Source organism: Nomascus leucogenys, chromosome 3 (genome assembly GCF_006542625.1).
Source record: "Nomascus leucogenys isolate Asia chromosome 3, Asia_NLE_v1, whole genome shotgun sequence".
In the NCBI taxonomy this organism is placed as follows: Eukaryota; Metazoa; Chordata; class Mammalia; order Primates; family Hylobatidae; genus Nomascus; species Nomascus leucogenys.
This window is the reverse complement of record NC_044383.1, coordinates 80,804,877-80,810,639: the sequence shown is the minus strand read 5'-3', so window position 1 is coordinate 80,810,639 and position 5,763 is coordinate 80,804,877. Positions and strand designations below refer to the sequence as shown.

At 33.6% G+C, this 5,763-nt stretch overlaps 1 pseudogene; it reads left to right on the top strand.

Annotated features, from left to right (window-relative positions):
• Positions 1-379: 379 nt before the first annotated feature.
• LOC101175746 lies at positions 380-1,043 on the top strand (annotated as a pseudogene).
• Positions 1,044-5,763: the final 4,720 nt, after the last annotated feature.

Genomic DNA, 5,763 nt, shown 5'->3' with positions numbered 1-5,763 from the left:
CTCATTTTTATCTATGAGGAAACAGATACTGAGATATTAGTGAGTTAACTTGCAACATTTTCACAATTAGTAATAGCAGATCAGATATCTGACTCAATATCTTAGACTGAGCATAATAAAGTGTGAACAAGCATATGAAAACTGAATAAGTATATCGACCTGCGCGGGCCTGAATGGCCTTCAGGAGCGCTGTCGGCCTGAGGAGTTGACGGTTACTCAGCGCCGCGAGCCCTAGTAACTCGACCTCCCTCGGCCGGAAACCCTCCTCCTGGGTCCGCGCAAGAGGAGCGCGCGAGAGGAGCGCGGCCTCTGAGGGGAGCGCGACCCCGCCAGCCCCGGTCTCTTTCCCTGGCGGCGGCGGCTTCTTCCGTGGGACAACATGTTCAAGAGAATGGCCGAATTTGGGCCTGACTCCGGCGGGAGAGTAAAGGGTGTTACTATCGTTAAACCAATAGTTTACGGTAATGTTGCTCGGTATTTTGGAAAGAAAAGAGAAGAAGATGGGCACACTCATCAGTGGACAGTATATGTAAAACCATATAGAAATGAGGATATGTCAGCATATGGGAAGAAAATCCAGTTTAAATTACATGAAAGCTATGGCAATCCTTTAAGAGTTGTTACTAAACCTCCATATGAAATTACTGAAACAGGATGGGGTGAATTCCAAATAATCATCAAAATATTTTTCATTGACCCTAAATGAAAGACCTGTAACCCTGTATCATTTGCTAAAGCTGTTTCAATCAGACACGACAGTGGTTTCAGAGTTCTATGATGAAATGATATTTCAAGACCCAACAGCAATGATGCAACAATTATTGACAACATCTCGTCAGCTAACATTAGGAGCCTATAAGCATGAAACAGAATTTGCAGAGCTTGAAGTGAAAACCAGAGAAAAATTAGAAGCTGCTAAGAAAAAAACAAGCTTTGAGATTGCAGAGCTTAAGGAGAGATTAAAAGCAAGTCGTGAACATATAAATTGTTTAAAAAATGAAATCAGAAAACTTGAAGAAGATGACCAAGCAAAAGACATATAAACAGTTCTCAGGAGAACTTGTTCGTAAGCTAAACTGAAAATAAGGTGGGCTTCACTGGAGAAATGGACTTACTGCAAATGCTATGATGTTTCTTAGAGGAACTTCATATACAGCTGTTGACCATGAATTTCTTAGCAATAGGAATTTGTACTATTTAAGCAATCTTTAATGGAAAATATGTGTGCAAGAATGGATGCTATATAGGTATTTTACCAACCCATTTTAAGAAAATTCTATGATATTAAGCACAGTTTTTAAAAATGTTTATTGTAGTATATGTATAGCTTATTACCCTTTTCACAGGCATCAAAATTTCATTATAAAGTATTACTTGTAAAAAAAAAAAAGTATATCGACAGCAACACTTCTCACAGAATGGAATAAAACTGTGATGGTCAGAGATAGTAATTTATCAAACAGGAAAAGTATATGGGGTTGTATGAAGGATAAACAAGAACAGAGGATGTTCCAAAGGAGACCACATGAAGCAGAAACCTGAGGTAAAAGTGCGAGGAACAGGAATTGGTTTAAGCAATTTGGATTTTTTTTTAATTCCTCTGATTTCTTTATCTCTCTGAGTTTACTTTATTTAGGGGGTTAATTTTTTATTAATCTTATTTACTGCATTAATGTATTGGTCTTTGTCTCTGTTCATTGTGTTTTTCTATTTATGCATTTGTTTTTTTAGAAAATTATGTTTAAAAATTTCAGGACTTCTTTATTAATTATCTTATTTATTGGATGCCTTTTTACTTTTACAAAACAATCTTTTATGGGCACAGTACACTTTTGAACCTCTTTGAAGCTATCAGCAAGTACTTTTAAAATGGGTTATTGTTCTTTTTCACTTTGCTCCTTTTTCATGTGACGTTTTTCTTCACCTCTTTCCAGGTCTGTGGCTAGTCTCCTCCCAGACATTGTGAATGGATGTTTATCATAATTAGTGTACACAGCTGGATTTCCTCTGCTAATGTCAAATATAGGTCTCTTATTGTATTTCTCTGTTTTAGCATGTTTCATTGCAGGCCCTAAGAATAAAGGGAGCATTTTTAACTGGCTGACTTCACTTTGAGGTTCGCAAATTGTGAACAAGCAGGAAAGATGTGTTCCCTCAAAAGCCCAAATCTTGTTTGTATTGTTCTCTATGGGGTCAGGTATGTAAGTGTAATTGTCTTCTGGATATTCCTTTTCTCTTAAGGGTTCTCCTTTCTTTCATGAAAGTCTGGGTTTCCCTCAGTCTCTGCCATGGTTCTCTCCTTCTGAGGTTAACACCCTAACTGTCTTCTCAAGCAGAGCCATTACTGTCTTTAGAGGACAGGTTTTTGGGGGATGCTCAGTGGACAAACACTCCACTACCAGTGCCTCAGAAATAGTTGTGGGGTGTCAGGCCAACTTAGATATTTTTGTGATAGTTATCTAATTTACCCTGAGTACTGGCCCAAAGCCCATTTGTAATTTATAGAATTACTTACCTTAAATTTAAAGTTCTTCAGAACTCTGTGGAAGAACTCTTAGCTCTAGAGTAAGTTTCCATTTATATTATATATAATACACATATAAATACATTAATATATAAATGAAAATGAAATGAATATAAATGAAAATGAGAATGAAAATATGTAATATACATATATAATATATTATACATTACATATAATTAAAAACCATGTTAATATATACATATATTTATATAAAATAGACAGAAATGCTATATATACTTTTATATATTATATAATAAAATAAATATATATTTTATTTTCATTTATATATATATATATATAATTTTTTCTTTCCTGATTTAGAAAGATATAAACTAACATGGATGCTGATGAAACTATTTAGTAGAAAAAAAATGGCAATTTGGTTCACAAATCCTGCTGAGGTGCATAAATCTCAGAAGGCTGCTATGATGAGAGATAAGTACAGATTCCAGACAGCGATGAAATTAGGCTCACAAGGTGAATGTCAATATCAGTCTGTTCAGGCTGCTATAACAAAACATCTTAAATTGGGTGGCTTGTAGACAACAAATATTTATCCTAATTCTGGAGGCTGAGAAATTCAAGATCAAGGTGCTGGCAGATTCAGTGTCTGGTGAGGGCTCCTTTTCTGGTTCATTGATAGTGCCCTCTGTGTGTTCAAATGGTGAAAGGCAGGATGCAGTTCTCTGGCACCTATTTTATAAGGGCACTGTTCCCACCCCAGTAAAGCTCCTCACTTAGGACTTAATTACTTCCCAAATGCTCTTTCTTCTAACTCTCTCACATGGATGATTAGATTTCAATATATGAATTTTGGGGGAACATAGTCATTCAAATTATAGCAGTCAGTTCACTTAAGAAGGAACAGCCCTGGTCTTTATGGTTTAATAGCAACAGAGAGAGAAAGGGAAAAATGTAGCAAGGGAATAACTTAAGGAAAAACAAAAACAAAAAAAACCCCAATAACATGAGAGATAAAACATTCCATACATAAAATAATAACATAGCACTTTGAACAAATGGACAATAAAAGAACAAGAAAATGCTTTTAAATACAATATGATTGTTACATTTAATAAAGTTAAAGACAAATTTAAGGAGTTCTAAAAGTAGAACAAAAATGAATATGGACAGAGAAAGATTAAAATATTAGAGTATCAATTCAGGAATTTCAATGTTCTATTAATAGGAGCTCCAAAAAAAAAAAAGTAAAATAAAGAAAGCCTAGGAGAAGAGGAGAGAAAACTATCAAGAAATGAATACAAGAAAAACTCACAAAAATAAAAGGCATAGGTATTAATCGAATAGCACAGTTAATAAAAAGGACTCCTATCAGGCAGGTTGTTATTGCAATTTTTAACACCAGGGATAAAATGAAGACACTAAAAGTTTCCAGGAAAAAGGAGTATATAAAGGATTAACAATCAGAATGGCACTGAATTGGACTTCTTAATAGAAACCCGGGAGACCAAAATAATGGAGCAATGACTTCAATATTTTAAGGGAAAAATAATTTTCCACCTACAATTCTGTGTAAGCCAACTAATCAATTAAGTTTAAAGGAATCATTAAGATACTTAAGAAATATAGGGACTTGTAAAAGTTTTCTCTCATGTAACCTATTATGGGAGTTGTTGAAGTGCACTAAATGACATGAGCATATGCCAAGAAAGAAGAGAGCCTCATAACCATCAAACAGTGGGTCTAGTATAAAAATAGAAACATGACAGATCAGTACTATAATTGGGGAGCAAGCCAAATCGGAGCAAAAGGACTGAGGATCCCGGGATTGAGATCTCTGGGGAGCAAAGCAGGAAACTCAATAATATATCTTATATAGGCACATTATTCTTTTTAAAAAAAAGATGTTAAGGATATAAGGATTTCAAAATATGTGATAAAAATGAGGAAATTGAAAACAATATTTGAAAAATAAAATAAATGTGATCATGGTACACTAATTCACTCTGCAGTGAACTAATTAATGATTTAACTAAAAATAATGATAGAGACTGTATTGAGAACTGAGGAGAAGAGGAAACAGTATAAGTGCACTAAAATTTCCTGTGTCATAACAGAAAGCCATGTGAATGTGTTATAGGAATTAATTTTGCACTCATATATATATATATATATATACACACACTGTAATTTTATATGTATACTCACACTAAATGCAGAAGCCATACTTAAATACATGTACTTAACCTTGACTTCAGATGGCACTCTGACTTATTTTAGTTGTGCGACCCTGTTGGCTAAATATCTAACTTTTATTTTCTTCACTGTAAAATGAAAATACATATAGAATTGACTTCAGAGAGTTAAAATAAATTTAGCATAATGAATGTAACATATTTGCATACTGCCTGAAATACGCATTCTCAATAAACACTAGCTTCTGATTAGTAGCAATTGTATGCAGTTTTCCTTTATTCATGTATTATGTCAATCTAAGTGCATTTGTTTCTACCCTAAAGATATATTCAAGCATTCTGGTCTACTACTAGATTCCTTTGTTTTTGCTGCCTAGTATATTATGCTTTTATTCTTGTTACTGTTATTCTGTCATTTCAATGGCCTTGACATTAGGAAAGTTGCATATGTTTAATCAGCCAATTGGAATCCAATGCCCCTTCTCTAAACAAGTGAATACACACACACACACACACACACACACACACACTTACACAGTTAATACTACAATCATAAAATCAGTTGAAGATGCGATTTTTCAACAGTGAAATATGAATACTAACAGCTGTTACTGTATTTAACCTTCCGCTATATTCTAGAAGTGTTATTCAAAGTACCTAGGTCTCTACAACCCTTCAAACTAGTTGTTATTTTATTTTCATTTGCTCATAGGAAAGCTGAAGTGAAGTGAATTGAAGTAATTTTCCAGGATTATACAACTTGTCACTATTTAAGCTCAGATTTGGACATAAATTTATCTAATTTTTAAATACATTACTTTTGATGTTACACTATCTTAGGACTTAATAACATTTAAGCATGTAAGAATAAAGTCAAAGGCCTTCTTTGAGTTAATGATTTAATATTAGACTAAAGTAATTCTAAACATATAAAAATATAATATGTAGCAGAGAGAAAATAAGACTTTTCACAATTACTCTATCAAGAGTAAATATGCTATTATGATGACATACTATTTTTGAATGTATGTAATAAGATTATATATCTCTCAGTTTAGTAATGAAAATATTCTGGTACTCAAT